The sequence below is a fragment of the Amia ocellicauda genome, chromosome 8 (assembly GCF_036373705.1).
Source record: "Amia ocellicauda isolate fAmiCal2 chromosome 8, fAmiCal2.hap1, whole genome shotgun sequence".
Classification (NCBI taxonomy): Eukaryota; Metazoa; Chordata; class Actinopteri; order Amiiformes; family Amiidae; genus Amia; species Amia ocellicauda.
This window is the reverse complement of record NC_089857.1, coordinates 9025378-9045766: the sequence shown is the minus strand read 5'-3', so window position 1 is coordinate 9045766 and position 20389 is coordinate 9025378. Positions and strand designations below refer to the sequence as shown.

Here is a 20389-nt window from a genome sequence, read left to right as displayed (position 1 = left end):
TACAATAGATCTTGTTCTCCAACGTAGACGGTCCCTAGTAACTAGGGTACATTCGTAAATAAATTGAGCATCATGGCTAGAAGTGACTAAATGTTGCCTAATCTTTCTCATCGAGAAATGACACAATTACAGCAACACAAAAAGGAACTCCACCGGACAAAGTTCAGTGCTCACAAGGAGCCTCATTCAACACACACGGTTCCATTCCCATTCATGCAAAGCACGAAAGTGTAAAACTTGGGAACATACTTGAGAGCAAAGATCACATTCAATCTCATTCAAGGCACGGATGAGAATGCAACGGGATGAAATTACTGAAATGATGCCTGCCCTCGAACTGTGATGATGGACTACCCGACTCGCCAATAATATTGGGTTCTGGTGTATTGAAATACAGGAGCTGCTGGATTTGTGTATTTTCTTACCCCCTCACCATAGTTTGTCAAATGTTTAAACAACTGAACTTATATTCAAGGTTTGTTTCTCTTCATATGTTTTACTGGTTTACATTTGTCTCAGCAACCTGTTGAATGATTCTTCTGCTTTCAAAACAAAATGACAACAGGATGAATGCACACACTTGAAAATACAATACATGCAATGTTATGCATCATAGTGATGCAACCTCCTTTCAGTTTCATACTGCATGTCAATTGAAATCCTTACTGAAATGCACACCTTCTCAAGATTGCGCTTGACTGGCGTGTCAGGCACTCAATTACAGCTGTTTTATCAATACAATGTGTTCGTTTTGTAATATATAGTTCCGGTCTGGTGTGGCACCCCAGCTAACGCACAACGTTGCCACAATGTTGCCACAACGTTTCGTGTTAGCAGGGACTGTCTGCGGCGCGCTGGTGTGTCCCGGACTTTAGAGTAGAGAGACAGTTAATTTGCAAGTATGAGCGGCAGAAACGGATATTGCCTTCCCTTTAAGTAGAGCGTCAGGGACAGCCTCCCTGGCTTACGGCCATACTAGCCTGAATACGCCCGATCTCGTCCGATCTCGGAAGCCAAGCAGGCTCGGGCCTGGTCAGTACTTGGATGGGAGATCGCCTGGGAATACCAGGTGCTGTAAGCTTTTGCATCTTTTACACACCAGAGGGCGACAAATCACGAGTTTTAACTTTGGATACACGCAATTTCATCATTATTTCAGATTTGACTTCCCCAAATACACAGGCATACAATAGATCTTGTTCTCCAACGTAAACGGTCCCTAGTAACTAGGGTACATTCGTAAATAAATTGAGCATCATGGCTAGAAGTGACTAAATGTTGCCTAATCTTTCTCATCGAGAAATGACACAATTACAGCAACACAAAAAGGAACTCCACCGGACAAAGTTCAGTGCTCACAAGGAGCCTCATTCAACACACACGGTTCCATTCCCATTCATGCAAAGCACGAAAGTGTAAAACTTGGGAACATACTTGAGAGCAAAGATCACATTCAATCTCATTCAAGGCACGGATGTGAATGCAACGGGATGAAATTACTGAAATGATGCCTGCCCTCGAACTGTGATGATGGACTACCCGACTCGCCAATAATATTGGGTTCTGGTGTATTGAAATACAGGAGCTGCTGGATTTGTGTGTTTTCTTACCCCCTCACCATAGTTTGTCAAATGTTTAAACAACTGAACTTATATTCAAGGTTTGTTTCTCTTCATATGTTTTACTGGTTTACATTTGTCTCAGCAACCTGTTGAATGATTCTTCTGCTTTCAAAACAAAATGACAACAGGATGAATGCACACACTTGAAAATACAATACATGCAATGTTATGCATCATAGTGATGCAACCTCCTTTCAGTTTCATACTGCATGTCAATTGAAATCCTTACTGAAATGCACACCTTCTCAAGATTGCGCTTGACTGGCGTGTCAGGCACTCAATTACAGCTGTTTTATCAAGAGAATGTGTTCGTTTTGTAATATATAGTTCCGGTCTGGTGTGGCACCCCAGCTAACGCACAACGTTGCCACAATGTTGCCACAACGTGGCGTGTTAGCAGGGACTGTCTGCGGCGCGCTGGTGTGTCCCGGGCTTTAGAGTAGAGAGACAGTTCAACTGTAAGTATGAACGGCAGAAACGGATATTGCCTTCCCTTTAAGTAGAGCGTCAGGGACAGCTTCCCTGGCTTACGGCCATACTAGCCTGAATACGCCCGATCTCGTCCGATCTCGGAAGCTAAGCAGGCTCGGGCCTGGTCAGTACTTGGATGGGAGACCGCCTGGGAATACCAGGTGCTGTAAGCTTTTGCATCTTTTACACACCAGAGGGCGACAAATCACGAGTTTTAACTTTGGATACACGCAATTTCATCATTATTTCAGATTTGACTTCCCCAAATACACAGGCATACAATAGATCTTGTTCTCCAACGTAAACGGTCCCTAGTAACTAGGGTACATTCGTAAATAAATTGAGCATCATGGCTAGAAGTGACTAAATGTTGCCTAATCTTTCTCATCGAGAAATGACACAATTACAGCAACACAAAAAGGAACTCCACCGGACATAGTTCAGTGCTCACAAGGAGCTTCATTCAACACACACGGTTCCATTCCCATTCATGCAAAGCACGAAAGTGTAAAACTTGGGAACATACTTGAGAGCAAAGATCACATTCAATCTCATTCAAGGCACGGATGTGAATGCAACGGGATGAAATTACTGAAATGATGCCTGCCCTCGAACTGTGATGATGGACTACCCGACTCGCCAATAATATTGGGTTCTGGTGTATTGAAATACAGGAGCTGCTGGATTTGTGTGTTTTCTTACCCCCTCACCATAGTTTGTCAAATGTTTAAACAACTGAACTTATATTCAAGGTTTGTTTCTCTTCATATGTTTTACTGGTTTACATTTGTCTCAGCAACCTGTTGAATGATTCTTCTGCTTTCAAAACAAAATGACAACAGGATGAATGCACACACTTGAAAATACAATACATGCAATGTTATGCATCATAGTGATGCAACCTCCTTTCAGTTTCATACTGCATGTCAATTGAAATCCTTACTGAAATGCACACCTTCTCAAGATTGCGCTTGACTGGCGTGTCAGGCACTCAATTACAGCAGTTTTATCAAGACAATGTGTTCGTTTTGTAATATATAGTTCCGGTCTGGTGTGGCACCCCAGCTAACGCACAACGTTGCCACAACGTTTCGTGTTAGCAGGGACTGTCTGCGGCGCGCTGGTGTGTCCCGGACTTTAGAGTAGAGAGACAGTTCAATTGCAAGTATGAGCGGCAGAAACGGATATTGCCTTCCCTTTAAGTAGAGGGTCAGGGACAGCCTCCCTGGCTTACGGCCATACTAGCCTGAATACGCCCGATCTCGTCCGATCTCGGAAGCTAAGCAGGCTCGGGCCTGGTCAGTACTTGCATGGGAGACCGCCTGGGAATACCAGGTGCTGTAAGCTTTTGCATCTTTTACACACCAGAGGGCGACAAATCACGAGTTTTAACTTTGGATACACGCAATTTCATCATTATTTCAGATTTGACTTCCCCAAATACACAGGCATAGAATAGATCTTGTTCTCCAACGTAAACGGTCCCTAGTAACTAGTGTACATTCGTAAATAAATTGAGCATCATGGCTAGAAGTGACTAAATGTTGCCTAATCTTTCTCATCGAGAAATGACACAATTACAGCAACACAAAAAGGAACTCCACCGGACAAAGTTCAGTGCTCACAAGGAGCCTCATTCAACACACACGGTTCCATTCCCATTCATGCAAAGCACGAAAGTGTAAAACTTGGGAAAATACTTGAGAGCAAAGATCACATTCAATCTCATTCAAGGCACGGATGTGAATGCAACGGGATGAAATTACTGAAATGATGCCTGCCCTCGAACTGTGATGATGGACTACCCGACTCGCCAATAATATTGGGTTCTGGTGTATTGAAATACAGGAGCTGCTGGATTTGTGTGTTTTCTTACCCCCTCACCATAGTTTGTCAAATGTTTAAACAACTGAACTTATATTCAAGGTTTGTTTCTCTTCATTTGTTTTACTGGTTTACATTTGTCTCAGCAACCTGTTGAATGATTCTTCTGCTTTCAAAACAAAATGACAACAGGATGAATGCACACACTTGAAAATACAATACATGCAATGTTATGCATCATAGTGATGCAACCTCCTTTCAGTTTCATACTGCATGTCAATTGAAATCCTTACTGAAATGCACACCTTCTCAAGATTGCGCTTGACTGGCGTGTCAGGCACTCAATTACAGCTGTTTTATCAAGAGAATGTGTTCGTTTTGTAAAATATATTTCCGGTCTGGTGTGGCACCCCAGCTAACGCACAACGTTGCCACAATGTTGCCACAACGTGGCGTGTTAGCAGGGACTGTCTGCGGCGCGCTGGTGTGTCCCGGGCTTTAGAGTAGAGAGACAGTTCAACTGTAAGTATGAACGGCAGAAACGGATATTGCCTTCCCTTTAAGTAGAGCGTCAGGGACAGCCTCCCTGGCTTACGGCCATACTAGCCTGAATACGCCCGATCTCGTCCGATCTCGTCCGATCTCGGAAGCTAAGCAGGCTCGGGCCTGGTCAGTACTTGGATGGGAGACCGCCTGGGAATACTAGGAGCTGCAAGCTTTTGCATCTTTTACACACCAGAGGGCGACAAATCACAGAGTTTTAACTTTGGATACACGCAATTTCATCATTATTTCAGATTTGACTTCCCCAAATACACAGGCATACAATAGATCTTGTTCTCCAACGTAAACGGTCCCTAGTAACTAGGGTACATTCATAAATAAATTGAGCATCATGGCTAGAAGTGACTAAATGTTGCCTAATCTTTCTCATCGAGAAATGACACAATTACAGCAACACAAAAAGGAACTCCACCGGACAAAGTTCAGTGCTCACAAGGAGCCTCATTCAACACACACGGTTCCATTCCCATTCATGCAAAGCACGAAAGTGTAAAACTTGGGAACATACTTGAGAGCAAAGATCACATTCAATCTCATTCAAGGCACGGATGTGAATGCAACGGGATGAAATTACTGAAATGATGCCTGCCCTCGAACTGTGATGATGGACTACCCGACTCGCCAATAATATTGGGTTCTGGTGTATTGAAATACAGGAGCTGCTGGATTTGTGTGTTTTCTTACCCCCTCACCATAGTTTGTCAAATGTTTAAACAACTGAACTTATATTCAAGGTTTGTTTCTCTTCATATGTTTTACTGGTTTACATTTGTCTCAGCAACCTGTTGAATGATTCTTCTGCTTTCAAAACAAAATGACAACAGGATGAATGCACACACTTGAAAATACAATACATGCAATGTTATGCATCATAGTGATGCAACCTCCTTTCAGTTTCATACTGCATGTCAATTGAAATCCTTACTGAAATGCACACCTTCTCAAGATTGCGCTTGACTGGCGTGTCAGGCACTCAATTACAGCTGTTTTATCAAGACAATGTGTTCGTTTTGTAATATATAGTTCCGGTCTGGTGTGGCACCCCAGCTAACGCACAACGTTGCCACAACGTTTCGTGTTAGCAGGGACTGTCTGCGGCGCGCTGGTGTGTCCCGGACTTTAGAGTAGAGAGACAGTTCAACTGCAAGTATGAGCGGCAGAAACGGATATTGCCTTCCCTTTAAGTAGAGCGTCAGGGACAGCTTCCCTTTCTTACGGCCATACTAGCCTGAATACGCCCGATCTCGTCCGATCTCGGAAGCTAAGCAGGCTTGGGCCTGGTCAGTACTTGGATGGGAGACCACGTGGGAAAACCAGGTGCTGTAAGCTTTTGCATCTTTTACACACCAGAGGGCGACAAATCACGAGTTTTAACTTTGGATACACGCAATTTCATCATTATTTCAGATTTGACTTCCCCAAATACACAGGCATACAATAGATCTTGTTCTCCAACGTAAACGGTCCCTAGTAACTAGGGTACATTCGTAAATAAATTGAGCATCATGGCTAGAAGTGACTAAATGTTGCCTAATCTTTCTCATCGAGAAATGACACAATTACAGCAACACAAAAAGGAACTCCACCGGACAGAGTTCAGTGCTCACAAGGAGCCTCATTCAACACACACGGTTCCATTCCCATTCATGCAAAGCACGAAAGTGTAAAACTTGGGAACATACTTGAGAGCAAAGATCACATTCAATCTCATTCAAGGCACGGATGTGAATGCAACGGGATGAAATTACTGAAATGATGCCTGCCCTCGAACTGTGATGATGGACTACCCGACTCGCCAATAATATTGGGTTCTTGTGTATTGAAATACAGGAGCTGCTGGATTTGTGTGTTTTCTTACCCCCTCACCATAGTTTGTCAAATGTTTAAACAACTGAACTTATATTCAAGGTTGATTTCTCTTCATATGTTTTACTGGTTTACATTTGTCTCAGCAATCTGTTGAATGATTCTTCTGCTTACAAAACAAAATGACAACAGGATGAATGCACACACTTGAAAATACAATACATGCAATGTTATGCATCATAGTGATGCAACCTCCTTTCAGTTTCATACTGCATGTCAATTGAAATCCTTACTGAAATGCACACCTTCTCAAGATTGCGCTTGACTGGCGTGTCAGGCACTCAATTACAGCTGTATTATCAAGACAATGTGTTCGTTTTGTAAAATATAGTTCCGGTCTGGTGTGGCACCCCAGCTAACGCACAACGTTGCCACAACGTTTCGTGTTAGCAGGGACTGTCTGCAGCGTGCTGGTGTGTCCCGGACTTTAGAGTAGAGAGACAGTTCAACTGCAAGTATGAGTGGCAGAAACGGATATTGCCTTCCCTTTAAGTAGAGGGTCAGGGACAGCCTCCCTGGCTTACGGCCATACTAGCCTGAATACGCCCGATCTCGGAAGCTAAGCAGGCTCGGGCCTGGTTAGTACTTGGATGGGAGACCGCCTGGGAATACCAGGTGCTGTAAGCTTTTGCATCTTTTACACACCAGAGGGCGACAAATCACGAGTTTTAACTTTGGATACACGCAATTTCATCATTATTTCAGATTTGACTTCCCCAAATACACAGGCATACAATAGATCTTGTTCTCCAACGTAAACGGTCCCTAGTAACTAGGGTACATTCGTAAATAAATTGAGCATCATGGCTAGAAGTGACTAAATGTTGCCTAATCTGTCTCATCGAGAAATGACACAATTACAGCAACACAAAAAGGAACTCCACCGGACAAAGTTCAGTGCTCACAAGGAGCCTCATTCAACACACACGGTTCCATTCCCATTCATGCAAAGCACGAAAGTGTAAAACTTGGGAACATACTTGAGAGCAAAGATCACATTCAATCTCAATCAAGGCACGGATGTGAATGCAACGGGATGAAATTACTGAAATGATGCCTGCCCTCGAACTGTGATGATGGACTACCCGACTCGCCAATAATATTGGCTTCTGGTGTATTGAAATACAGGAGCTGCTGGATTTGTGTGTTTTCTTACCCCCTCACCATAGTTTGTCAAATGTTTAAACAACTGAACTTATATTCAAGGTTTGTTTCTCTTCATATGTTTTACTGGTTTACATTTGTCTCAGCAACCTGTTGAATGATTCTTCTGCTTTCAAAACAAAATGACAACAGGATGAATGCACACACTTGAAAATATAATACATGCAATGTTATGCATCATAGTGATGCAACCTCCTTTCAGTTTCATACTGCATGTCAATTGAAATCCTTACTGAAATGCACACCTTCTCAAGATTGCGCTTGACTGGCGTGTCAAGCACTCAATTACAGCTGTTTTATCAAGACAATGTGTTCGTTTTGTAAAATATAGTTCCGGTCTGGTGTGGCACCCCAGCTAACGCACAACGTTGCCACAATGTTGCCACAACGTGGCGTGTTAGCAGGGACTGTCTGCGGCACGCTGGTGTGTCCCGGGCTTTAGAGTAGAGAGACAGTTCAACTGTAAGTATGAACGGCAGAAACGGATATTGCCTTCCCTTTAAGTAGAGCGTCAGGGACAGCCTCCCTGGCTTACGGCCATACTAGCCTGAATACGCCCGATCTCGTCTGGTCTCGGAAGCCAAGCAGGCTCGGGCCTGGTCAGTACTTGGATGGGAGACCGCCTGGAAATACCAGGTGCTGTAAGCTTTTGCACCATTTGCACACCAGAGGGCGAAAAATCACGAGTTTTAACTTTGGATACACACAATTTCATCATTATTTCAGATTTTACTTCCCCAAATACACAGGCATACAATAGATCTTGTTCTCCAACGTAAACGGTCCCTAGTAACTAGGGTACATTCGTAAATAAATTGAGCATCATGGCTAGAAGTGACTAAATGTTGCATAATCTTTCTCATCGAGAAATGACACAATTACAGCAACACAAAAAGGAACTCCACCGGACAAAGTTCAGTGCTCACAAGGAGCCTCATTCAACACACACGGTTCCATTCCCATTCATGCAAAGCACGAAAGTGTAAAACTTGGGAACATACTTGAGAGCAAAGATCACATTCAATCTCATTCAAGGCACGGATGTGAATGCAACGGGATGAAATTACTGAAATGATGCCTGCCCTCGAACTGTGATGATGGACTACCCGACTCGCCAATAATATTGGGTTCTGGTGTATTGAAATACAGGAGCTGCTGGATTTGTGTGTTTTCTTACCCCCTCACCATAGTTTGTCAAATGTTTAAACAACTGAACTTATATTCAAGGTTTGTTTCTCTTCATATGTTTTACTGGTTTACATTTGTCTCAGCAACCTGCTGAATGATTCTTCTGCTTTCAAAACAAAATGACAACAGGATGAATGCACGCACACTTGAAAATACAATACATGCAATGTTATGCATCATAGTGATGCAACCTCCTTTCAGTTTCATACTGCATGTCAATTGAAATCCTTACTGAAATGCACACCTTCTCAAGATTGCGCTTGACTGGCGTGTCAGGCACTCAATTACAGCTGTATTATCAAGACAATGTGTTCGTTTTGTAAAATATAGTTCCGGTCTGGTGTGGCACCCCAGCTAACGCACAACGTTGCCACAACGTTTCGTGTTAGCAGGGACTGTCTGCGGCGCGCTGGTGTGTCCCGGACTTTAGAGTAGAGAGACAGTTCAACTGCAAGTATGAGCGGCAGAAACGGATATTGCCTTCCCTTTAAGTAGAGCGTCAGGGACAGCCTCCCTGGCTTACGGCCATACTAGCCTGAATATGCCCGATCTCGTCCGATCTCGGAAGCTAAGCAGGCTCGGGCCTGGTCAGTACTTGGATGGGAGACCGCCTGGGAATACCAGGTGCTGTAAGCTTTTGCATCTTTTACACACCAGAGGGCGACAAATCACGAGTTTTAACTTTGGATACACGCAATTTCATCATTATTTCAGATTTGACTTCCCCAAATACACAGGCATACAATAGATCTTGTTCTCCAACGTAAACGGTCCCTAGTAACTAGGGTACATTCGTAAATAAATTGAGCATCATGGCTAGAAGTGACTAAATGTTGCCTAATCTTTCTCATCGAGAAATGACACAATTACAGCAACACAAAAAGGAACTCCACCGGACAAAGTTCAGTGCTCACAAGGAGCCTCATTCAACACACACGGTTCCATTCCCATTCATGCAAAGCACGAAAGTGTAAAACTTGGGAACATACTTGAGAGAAAAGATCACATTCAATCTCATTCAAGGCACGGATGTGAATGCAACGGGATGAAATTACTGAAATGATGCCTGCCCTCGAACTGTGATGATGGACTACCCGACTCGCCAATAATATTGGGTTCTGGTGTATTGAAATACAGGAGCTGCTGGATTTGTGTGTTTTCTTACCCCCTCACCATAGTTTGTCAAATGTTTAAACAACTGAACTTATATTCAAGGTTTGTTTCTCTTCATATGTTTTACTGGTTTACATTTGTCTCAGCAACCTGTTGAATGATTCTTCTGCTTTCAAAACAAAATGACAACAGGATGAATGCACACACTTGAAAATACAATACATGCAATGTTATGCATCATAGTGATGCAACCTCCTTTCAGTTTCATACTGCATGTCAATTGAAATCCTTACTGAAATGCACACCTTCTCAAGATTGCGCTTGACTGGCGTGTCAGGCACTCAATTACAGCTGTTTTATCAAGACAATGTGTTCGTTTTGTAATATATAGTTCCGGTCTGGTGTGGCACCCCAGCTAACGCACAACGTTGCCACAATGTTGCCACAACGTGGCGTGTTAGCAGGGACTGTCTGCGGCGCGCTGGTGTGTCCCGGGCTTTAGAGTAGAGAGACAGTTCAACTGTAAGTATGAACGGCAGAAACGGATATTGCCTTCCCTTTAAGTAGAGCGTCAGGGACAGCCTCCCTGGCTTACGGCCATACTAGCCTGAATACGCCCGATCTCGTCCGATCTCGGAAGCTAAGCAGGCTCGGGCCTGGTCAGTACTTGGATGGGAGACCGCCTGGGAATACCAGGTGCTGCAAGCTTTTGCATCTTTTACACACCAGAGGGCGACAAATCACGATTTTTAACTTTGGATACACGCAATTTCATCATTATTTCAGATTTGACTTCCCCAAATACACAGGCATACAATAGATCTTGTTCTCCAACGTAAACGGTCCCTAGTAACTAGGGTACATTCGTAAATAAATTGAGCATCATGGCTAGAAGTGACTAAATGTTGCCTAATCTTTCTCATCGAGAAATGACACAATTACAGCAACACAAAAAGGAACTCCACCGGACAAAGTTCAGTGCTCACAAGGAGCCTCATTCAACACACACGGTTCCATTCCCATTCATGCAAAGCACGAAAGTGTAAAACTTGGGAACATACTTGAGAGCAAAGATCACATTCAATCTCATTCAAGGCACGGATGTGAATGCAACGGGATGAAATTACTGAAATGATGCCTGCCCTCGAACTGTGATGATGGACTACCCGACTCGCCAATAATATTGGGTTCTGGTGTATTGAAATACAGGAGCTGCTGGATTTGTGTGTTTTCTTACCCCCTCACCATAGTTTGTCAAATGTTTAAACAACTGAACTTATATTCAAGGTTTGTTTCTCTTCATATGTTTTACTGGTTTACATTTGTCTCAGCAACCTGTTGAATGATTCTTCTGCTTTCAAAACAAAATGACAACAGGATGAATGCACACACTTGAAAATACAATACATGCAATGTTATGCATCATAGTGATGCAACCTCCTTTCAGTTTCATACTGCATGTCAATTGAAATCCTTACTGAAATGCACACCTTCTCAAGATTGCGCTTGACTGGCCTGTCAGGCACTCAATTACAGCTGTTTTATCAAGACAATGTGTTCGTTTTGTAATATATAGTTCCGGTCTGGTGTGGCACCCCAGCTAACGCACAACGTTGCCACAATGTTGCCACAACGTGGCGTGTTAGCAGGGACTGGCTGCGGCGCGCTGGTGTGTCCCGGGCTTTAGAGTAGAGATACAGTTCAACTGCAAGTATGACCGGCAGAAACGGATATTGCCTTCCCTTTAAGTAGAGCGTCAGGGACAGCCTCCCTGGCTTACGGCCATACTAGCCTGAATACGCCCGATCTCGTCCGATCTCGGAAGCCAAGCAGGCTTGGGCCTGGTCAGTACTTGGATGGGAGACCGCCTGGGAATACCAGGTGCTGTAAGCTTTTGCACCTTTTACACACCAGAGGGCGACAAATCACGAGTTTTAACTTTGGATACACATAATTTCATCATTATTTCAGATTTTACTTCCCCAAATACACAGGCATACAATAGATCTTGTTCTCCAACGTAAACGGTCCCTAGTAACTAGGGTACATTCGTAAATAAATTGAGCATCATGGCTAGAAGTGACTAAATGTTGCCTAATCTTTCTCATCGAGAAATGACACAATTACAGCAACACAAAAAGGAACTCCACCGGACAAAGTTCAGTGCTCACAAGGAGCCTCATTCAACACACACGGTTCCATTCCCATTCATGCAAAGCACGAAAGTGTAAAACTTGGGAACATACTTGAGAGCAAAGATCACATTCAATCTCATTCACGGCACGGATGTGAATGCAACGGGATGAAATTACTGAAATGATGCCTGCCCTCGAACTGTGATGATGGACTACCCGACACGCCAATAATATTGGGTTCTGGTGTATTGAAATACAGGAGCAGCTGGATTTGTTTGTTTTCTTACCCCCTCACCATAGTTTGTCAAATGTTTAAACAACTGAACTTATATTCAAGGTTTGTTTCTCTTCATATGTTTTACTGGTTTACATTTGTCTCAGCAACCTGTTGAATGATTCTTCTGCTTTCAAAACAAAATGACAACAGGATGAATGCACACACTTGAAAATACAATACATGCAATGTTATGCATCATAGTGATGCAACCTCCTTTCAGTTTCATACTGCATGTCAATTGAAATCCTTACTGAAATGCACACCTTCTCAAGATTTCGCTTGACTGGCGTGTGAGGCACTCAATTACAGCTGTTTTATCAAGACAAATGTGTTCGTTTTGTAAAATATAGTTCCGGTCTGGTGTGGCACCCCAGCTAACGCACAACGTTGCCACAACGTGGCATATTAGCAGGGACTGTCTGCGGCGCGCTGGTGTGTCCCGGGCTTTAGAGTAGAGAGACAGTTCAACTGTAAGTATGAACGGCAGAAACGGATATTACCATCCCTTTAAGTAGAGCGTCAGGGACAGCCTACCTGGCTTACGGCCATACTAGCCTGAATACGCCCGATCTCGTCCGATCTCGGAAGCTAAGCAGGCTCGGGCCTGGTCAGTACTTGGATGGGAGACCGCCTGGGAATACCAGGTGCTGTAAGCTTTTGCATCTTTTACACACCAGAGCGCGACAAATCACGAGTTTTAACTTTGGATACACGCAATTTCATCATTATTTCAGATTTGACTTCCCCAAATACACAGGCATACAATAGATCTTGTTCTCCAACGTAAACGGTCCCTAGTAACTAGGGTACATTCGTAAATAAATTGAGCATCATGGCTAGAAGTGACTAAATGTTGCCTAATCTTTCTCATCGAGAAATGACACAATTACAGCAACACAAAAAGGAACTCCACCGGACAAAGTTCAGTGCTCACAAGGAGCCTCATTCAACACACACGGTTCCATTCCCATTCATGCAAAGCACGAAAGTGTAAAACTTGGGAACATACTTGAGAGCAAAGATCACATTCAATCTCATTCAAGGCACGGATGTGAATGCAACGGGATGAAATTACTGAAATGATGCCTGCCCTCGAACTGTGATGATGGACTACCCGACTCGCCAATAATATTGGGTTCTGGTGTATTGAAATACAGGAGCTGCTGGATTTGTGTGTTTTCTTACCCCCTCACCATAGTTTGTCAAATGTTTAAACAACTGAACTTATATTCAAGGTTTGTTTCTCTTCATATGTTTTACTGGTTTACATTTGTCTCAGCAACCTGTTGAATGATTCTTCTGCTTTCAAAACAAAATGACAACAGGATGAATGCACACACTTGAAAATACAATACATGCAATGTTATGCATCATAGTGATGCAACCTCCTTTCAGTTTCATACTGCATGTCAATTGAAATCCTTACTGAAATGCACACCTTCTCAAGATTGCGCTTGACTGGCGTGTCAGGCACTCAATTACAGCTGTTTTATCAAGACAATGTGTTCGTTTTGTAATACATAGTTCCGGTCTGGTGTGGCACCCCAGCTAACGCACAACGTTGCCACAATGTTGCCACAACGTGACGTGTTAGCAGGGACTGTCTGCGGCGCGCTGGTGTGTCCCGGGCATTAGAGTAGAGAGACAGTTCAACTGTAAGTATGAACGGCAGAAACGGATATTGCCTTCCCTTTAAGTAGAGCGTCAGGGACAGCTTCCCTGGCTTACGGCCATACTAGCCTGAATACGCCCGATCTCGTCCGATCTCGGCTGCTAAGCAGGCTTGGGCCTGGTCAGTACTTGGATGGGAGACAGCCTGGGAATACCAGGTGCTGTAAGCTTTTGCATCTTTTACACACCAGAGGGCGACAAATCACGAGTTTTAACTTTGGATACACGCAATTTCATCATTATTTCAGATTTGACTTCCCCAAATACACAGGCATACAATAGATCTTGTTCTCCAACGTAAACGGTCCCTAGTAACTAGGGTACATTCGTAAATAAATTGAGCATCATGGCTAGAAGTGACTAAATGTTGCCTAATCTTTCTCATCGAGAAATGACACAATTACAGCAACACAAAAAGGAACTCCACCGGACAAAGTTCAGTGCTCACAAGGAGCCTCATTCAACACACACGGTTCCATTCCCATTCATGCAAAGCACGAAAGTGTAAAACTTGGGAACATACTTGAGAGCAAAGATCACATTCAATCTCATTCAAGGCACGGATGTGAATGCAACGGGATGAAATTACTGAAATGATGCCTGCCCTCGAACTGTGATGATGGACTACCCGACTCGCCAATAATATTGGGTTCTGGTGTATTGAAATACAGGAGCTGCTGGATTTGTGTGTTTTCTTACCCCCTCACCATAGTTTGTCAAATGTTTAAACAACTGAACTTATATTCAAGGTTTGTTTCTCTTCATATGTTTTACTGGTTTACATTTGTCTCAGCAACCTGTTGAATGATTCTTCTGCTTTCAAAACAAAATGACAACAGGATGAATGCACACACTTGAAAATACAATACATGCAATGTTATGCATCATAGTGATGCAACCTCCTTTCAGTTTCATACTGCATGTCAATTGAAATCCTTACTGAAATGCACACCTTCTCAAGATTGCGCTTGACTGGCGTGTCAGGCACTCAATTACAGCTGTTTTATCAAGACAATGTGTTCGTTTTGTAATATATAGTTCCGGTCTGGTGTGGCACCCCAGCTAACGCACAACGTTGCCACAATGTTGCCACAACGTGGCGTGTTAGCAGGGACTGGCTGCGGCGCGCTGGTGTGTCCCGGGCTTTAGAGTAGAGATACAGTTCAACTGCAAGTATGACCGGCAGAAACGGATATTGCCTTCCCTTTAAGTAGAGCGTCAGGGACAGCCTCCCTGGCTTACGGCCATACTAGCCTGAATACGCCCGATCTCGTCCGATCTTGGAAGCCAAGCAGGCTTGGGCCTGGTCAGTACTTGGATGGGAGACCGCCTGGGAATACCAGGTGCTGTAAGCTTTTGCACCTTTTACACACCAGAGGGCGACAAATCACGAGTTTTAACTTTGGATACACACAATTTCATCATTATTTCAGATTTTACTTCCCCAAATACACAGGCATACAATAGATCTTGTTCTCCAACGTAAACGGTCCCTAGTAACTAGGGTACATTCGTAAATAAATTGAGCATCATGGCTAGAAGTGACTAAATGTTGCCTAATCTTTCTCATCGAGAAATGACACAATTACAGCAACACAAAAAGGAACTCCACCGGACAAAGTTCAGTGCTCACAAGGAGCCTCATTCAACACACACGGTTCCATTCCCATTCATGCAAAGCACGAAAGTGTAAAACTTGGGAACATACTTGAGAGCAAAGATCACATTCAATCTCATTCACGGCACGGATGTGAATGCAACGGGATGAAATTACTGAAATGATGCCTGCCCTCGAACTGTGATGATGGACTACCCGACACGCCAATAATATTGGGTTCTGGTGTATTGAAATACAGGAGCTGCTGGATTTGTGTGTTTTCTTACCCCCTCACCATAGTTTGTCAAATGTTTAAACAACTGAACTTATATTCAAGGTTTGTTTCTCTTCATATGTTTTACTGGTTTACATTTGTCTCAGCAACCTGTTGAATGATTCTTCTGCTTTCAAAACAAAATGACAACAGGATGAATGCACACACTTGAAAATACAATACATGCAATGTTATGCATCATAGTGATGCAACCTCCTTTCAGTTTCATACTGCATGTCAATTGAAATCCTTACTGAAATGCACACCTTCTCAAGATTGCGCTTGACTGGCGTGTCAGGCACTCAATTACAGCTGTTTTATCAAGACAAATGTGTTCGTTTTGTAAAATATAGTTCCGGTCTGGTGTGGCACCCTAGCTAACGCACAACGTTGCCACAACGTGGCATATTAGCAGGGACTGTCTGCGGCGCGCTGGTGTGTCCCGGGCTTTAGAGTAGAGAGACAGTTCAACTGTAAGTATGAACGGCAGAAACGGATATTGCCATCCCTTTAAGTAGAGCGTCAGGGACAGCCTCCCTGGCTTACGGCCATACTAGCCTGAATACGCCCGATCTCGTCCGATCTCGGAAGCTAAGCAGGCTCGGGTTTGGTCAGTACTTGCATGGGAGACCGCCTGGGAATACCAGGTGCTGTAAGCTTTTGCATCTTTTACACACCAGAGGGCGACAAATCACGAGTTTTAACTTTGGATACACGCAATGTCATCATTATTTCAGATTTGACTTCCCCAAATACACAGGCATACAATAGATCTTGTTCTCCAACGTAAACGGTCCCTAGTAACTAGGGTACATTCGTAAATAAATTGAGCATCATGGCTAGAAGTGACTAAATGTTGCCTAATCTTTCTCATCGAGAAATGACACAATTACAGCAACACAAAAAGGAACTCCACCGGACAAAGTTCAGTGCTCACAAGGAGCCTCATTCAACACACACGGTTCCATTCCCATTCATGCAAAGCACGAAAGTGTAAAACTTGGGAACATACTTGAGAGCAAAGATCACATTCAATCTCATTCAAGGCACGGATGTGAATGCAACGGGATGAAATTAGTGAAATGATGCCTGCCCTCGAACTGTGATGATGGACTACCCGACTCGCCAATAATATTGGGTTCTGGTGTATTGAAATACAGGAGCTGCTGGATTTGTGTGTTTTCTTACCCCCTCACCATAGTTTGTCAAATGTTTAAACAACTGAACTTATATTCAAGGTTTGTTTCTCTTCATATGTTTTACTGGTTTACATTTGTCTCAGCAACCTGTTGAATGATTCTTCTGCTTTCAAAACAAAATGACAACAGGATGAATGCACACACTTGAAAATACAATACATGCAATGTTATGCATCATAGTGATGCAACCTCCTTTCAGTTTCATACTGCATGTCAATTGAAATCCTTACTGAAATGCACACCTTCTCAAGATTGCGCTTGACTGGCGTGTCAGGCACTCAATTACAGCTGTTTTATCAAGACAATGTGTTCGTTTTGTAATATATAGTTCCGGTCTGGTGTGGCACCCCAGCTAACGCACAACGTTGCCACAACGTTTCGTGTTAGCAGGGACTGTCTGCGGCGCGCTGGTGTGTCCCGGGCTTTAGAGTAGAGAGACAGTTCAACTGTAAGTATGAACGGCAGAAACGGATATTGCCTTCCCTTTAAGTAGAGCGTCAGGGACAGCCTCCCTGGCTTACGGCCATACTAGCCTGAATACGCCCGATCTCGTCCGATCTCGGAAGCTAAGCAGGCTCGGGCCTGGTCAGTACTTGGATGGGAGACCGCCTGGGAATACCAGGTGCTGTAAGCTTTTGCATCTTTTACACACCAGAGGGCGACAAATCACGAGTTTTAACTTTGGATACACGCAATTTCATCATTATTTCAGATTTGACTTCCCCAAATACACAGGCATACAATAGATCTTGTTCTCCAACGTAAACGGTCCCTAGTAACTAGGGTACATTCGTAAATAAATTGAGCATCATGGCTAGAAGTGACTAAATGTTGCCTAATCTTTCTCATCGAGAAATGACACAATTACAGCAACACAAAAAGGAACTCCACCGGACAAAGTTCAGTGCTCACAAGGAGCCTCATTCAACACACACGGTTCCATTCCCATTCATGCAAAGCACGAAAGTGTAAAACTTGGGAACATACTTGAGAGCAAAGATCACATTCAATCTCATTCAAGGCACGGATGTGAATGCAACGGGATGAAATTACTGAAATGATGCCTGCCCTCGAACTGTGATGATGGACTACCCGACTCGCCAATAATATTGGGTTCTGGTGTATTGAAATACAGGAGCTGCTGGATTTGTGTGTTTTCTTACCCCCTCACCATAGTTTGTCAAATGTTTAAACAACTGAACTTATATTCAAGGTTTGTTTCTCTTCATATGTTTTACTGGTTTACATTTGTCTCAGCAACCTGTTGAATGATTCTTCTGCTTTCAAAACAAAATGACAACAGGATGAATGCACACACTTGAAAATACAATACATGCAATGTTATGCATCATAGTGATGCAACCTCCTTTCAGTTTCATACTGCATGTCAATTGAAATCCTTACTGAAATGCACACCTTCTCAAGATTGCGCTTGACTGGCGTGTCAGGCACTCAATTACAGCTGTTTTATCAAGACAATGTGTTCGTTTTGTAATATATAGTTCCGGTCTGGTGTGGCACCCCAGCTAACGCACAACGTTGCCACAACGTTTCGTGTTAGCAGGGACTGTCTGCGGCGCGCTGGTGTGTCCCGGACTTTAGAGTAGAGAGACAGTTCAACTGCAAGTATGAGCGGCAGAAACGGATATTGCCTTCCCTTTAAGTAGAGCGTCAGGGACAGCCTCCCTGGCTTACGGCCATACTAACCTGAATACGCCCGATCTCGTCCGATCTCGGAAGCTAAGCAGGCTCGGCTCTGGTCAGTACTTGGATGGGAGACCGCCTGGGAATACCAGGTGCTGTAAGCTTTTGCATCTTTTACACACCAGAGGGCGACAAATCACGAGTTTTAACTTTGGATACACGCAATTTCATCATTATTTCAGATTTGACTTCCCCAAATACACAGGCATACAATAGATCTTGTTCTCCAACGTAAACGGTCCCTAGTAACTAGGGTACATTCGTAAATAAATTGAGCATCATGGCTAGAAGTGACTAAATGTTGCCTAATCTTTCTCATCGAGAAATGACACAATTACAGCAACACAAAAAGGAACTCCACCGGACAAAGTTCAGTGCTCACAAGGAGCCTCATTCAACACACACGGTTCCATTCCCATTCATGCAAAGCACGAAAGTGTAAAACTTGGGAACATACTTGAGAGCAAAGATCACATTCAATCTCATTCAAGGCACGGATGTGAATGCAACAGGATGAAATTACTGAAATGATGCCTGCCCTCGAACTGTGATGATGGACTACCCGACTCGCCAATAATATTGGGTTCTGGTGTATTGAAATACAGGAGCTGCTGGATTTGTGTGTTTTCTTACCCCCTCACCATAGTTTGTCAAATGTTTAAACAACTGAACTTATATTCAAGGTTTGTTTCTCTTCATATGTTTTACTGGTTTACATTTGTCTCAGCAACCTGTTGAATGATTCTTCTGCTTTCAAAACAAAATGACAACAGGATGAATGCACACACTTGAAAATACAATACATGCAATGTTATGCATCATAGTGATGCAACCTCCTTTCAGTTTCATACTGCATGTCAATTGAAATCCTTACTGAAATGCACACCTTCTCAAGATTGCGCTTGACTGGCGTGTCAGGCACTCAATTACAGCTGTTTTATCAAGACAATGTGTTCGTTTTGTAATACATAGTTCCGGTCTGGTGTGGCACCCCAGCTAACGCACAACGTTGCCACAATGTTGCCACAACGTGACGTGTTAGCAGGGACTGTCTGCGGCGCGCTGGTGTGTCCCGGGCATTAGAGTAGAGAGACAGTTCAACTGTAAGTATGAACGGCAGAAACGGATATTGCCTTCCCTTTAAGTAGAGCGTCAGGGACAGCCTACCTGGCTTACGGCCATACTAGCCTGAATACGCCCGATCTCGTCCGATCTCGGCTGCTAAGCAGGCTCGGGCCTGGTCAGTACTTGGATGGGAGACCGCCTGGGAATACCAGGTGCTGTAAGCTTTTGCATCTTTTACACACCAGAGGGCGACAAATCACGAGTTTTAACTTTGGATACACGCAATTTCATCATTATTTCAGATTTGACTTCCCCAAATACACAGGCATACAATAGATCTTGTTCTCCAACGTAAACGGTCCCTAGTAACTAGGGTACATTCGTAAATAAATTGAGCATCATGGCTAGAAGTGACTAAATGTTGCCTAATCTTTCTCATCGAGAAATGACACAATTACAGCAACACAAAAAGGAACTCCACCGGACAAAGTTCAGTGCTCACAAGGAGCCTCATTCAACACACACGGTTCCATTCCCATTCATGCAAAGCACGAAAGTGTAAAACTTGGGAACATACTTGAGAGCAAAGATCACATTCAATCTCATTCAAGGCACGGATGTGAATGCAACGGGATGAAATTACTGAAATGATGCC

The 20389-nt window shown here is 43.5% G+C and overlaps 15 non-coding genes and 2 pseudogenes across 15 annotated transcripts; all 17 read left to right on the top strand.

The window, feature by feature from the left end:
- The first annotated feature begins 962 nt into the window (after positions 1-962).
- Positions 963-1081, top strand: LOC136756894 (5S ribosomal RNA). Its single transcript, XR_010818947.1, has one exon. It is a non-coding gene; the product is annotated as a 5S ribosomal RNA (ribosomal RNA).
- A 1066-nt stretch (positions 1082-2147) lies between these two features.
- Positions 2148-2266, top strand: LOC136758062 (5S ribosomal RNA). The gene has a single exon (XR_010819867.1). It is a non-coding gene; the product is annotated as a 5S ribosomal RNA (ribosomal RNA).
- A 1055-nt stretch (positions 2267-3321) lies between these two features.
- On the top strand, positions 3322-3440 carry LOC136756295 (5S ribosomal RNA). The gene has a single exon (XR_010818389.1). It is a non-coding gene; the product is annotated as a 5S ribosomal RNA (ribosomal RNA).
- A 1066-nt stretch (positions 3441-4506) lies between these two features.
- LOC136757685 (uncharacterized) lies at positions 4507-4635 on the top strand (annotated as a pseudogene).
- A 1056-nt stretch (positions 4636-5691) lies between these two features.
- On the top strand, positions 5692-5810 carry LOC136756116 (5S ribosomal RNA). The gene has a single exon (XR_010818219.1). It is a non-coding gene; the product is annotated as a 5S ribosomal RNA (ribosomal RNA).
- Positions 5811-6865: 1055 nt separating this feature from the next.
- On the top strand, positions 6866-6974 carry LOC136757518 (uncharacterized; annotated as a pseudogene).
- Positions 6975-8040: 1066 nt separating this feature from the next.
- On the top strand, positions 8041-8159 carry LOC136757346 (5S ribosomal RNA). The gene has a single exon (XR_010819379.1). It is a non-coding gene; the product is annotated as a 5S ribosomal RNA (ribosomal RNA).
- Positions 8160-9216: 1057 nt separating this feature from the next.
- Positions 9217-9335, top strand: LOC136756077 (5S ribosomal RNA). Its single transcript, XR_010818180.1, has one exon. It is a non-coding gene; the product is annotated as a 5S ribosomal RNA (ribosomal RNA).
- A 1066-nt stretch (positions 9336-10401) lies between these two features.
- Positions 10402-10520, top strand: LOC136756596 (5S ribosomal RNA). The gene has a single exon (XR_010818670.1). It is a non-coding gene; the product is annotated as a 5S ribosomal RNA (ribosomal RNA).
- A 1066-nt stretch (positions 10521-11586) lies between these two features.
- On the top strand, positions 11587-11705 carry LOC136755968 (5S ribosomal RNA). Its single transcript, XR_010818076.1, has one exon. It is a non-coding gene; the product is annotated as a 5S ribosomal RNA (ribosomal RNA).
- Positions 11706-12761: 1056 nt separating this feature from the next.
- Positions 12762-12880, top strand: LOC136758060 (5S ribosomal RNA). Its single transcript, XR_010819865.1, has one exon. It is a non-coding gene; the product is annotated as a 5S ribosomal RNA (ribosomal RNA).
- A 1066-nt stretch (positions 12881-13946) lies between these two features.
- On the top strand, positions 13947-14065 carry LOC136757390 (5S ribosomal RNA). Its single transcript, XR_010819418.1, has one exon. It is a non-coding gene; the product is annotated as a 5S ribosomal RNA (ribosomal RNA).
- Positions 14066-15131: 1066 nt separating this feature from the next.
- LOC136756785 (5S ribosomal RNA) lies at positions 15132-15250 on the top strand. Its single transcript, XR_010818845.1, has one exon. It is a non-coding gene; the product is annotated as a 5S ribosomal RNA (ribosomal RNA).
- A 1056-nt stretch (positions 15251-16306) lies between these two features.
- LOC136757202 (5S ribosomal RNA) lies at positions 16307-16425 on the top strand. The gene has a single exon (XR_010819241.1). It is a non-coding gene; the product is annotated as a 5S ribosomal RNA (ribosomal RNA).
- A 1055-nt stretch (positions 16426-17480) lies between these two features.
- On the top strand, positions 17481-17599 carry LOC136758059 (5S ribosomal RNA). The gene has a single exon (XR_010819864.1). It is a non-coding gene; the product is annotated as a 5S ribosomal RNA (ribosomal RNA).
- Positions 17600-18654: 1055 nt separating this feature from the next.
- LOC136757466 (5S ribosomal RNA) lies at positions 18655-18773 on the top strand. The gene has a single exon (XR_010819486.1). It is a non-coding gene; the product is annotated as a 5S ribosomal RNA (ribosomal RNA).
- Positions 18774-19839: 1066 nt separating this feature from the next.
- Positions 19840-19958, top strand: LOC136756844 (5S ribosomal RNA). The gene has a single exon (XR_010818900.1). It is a non-coding gene; the product is annotated as a 5S ribosomal RNA (ribosomal RNA).
- The last annotated feature ends 431 nt before the right edge of the window (positions 19959-20389 follow it).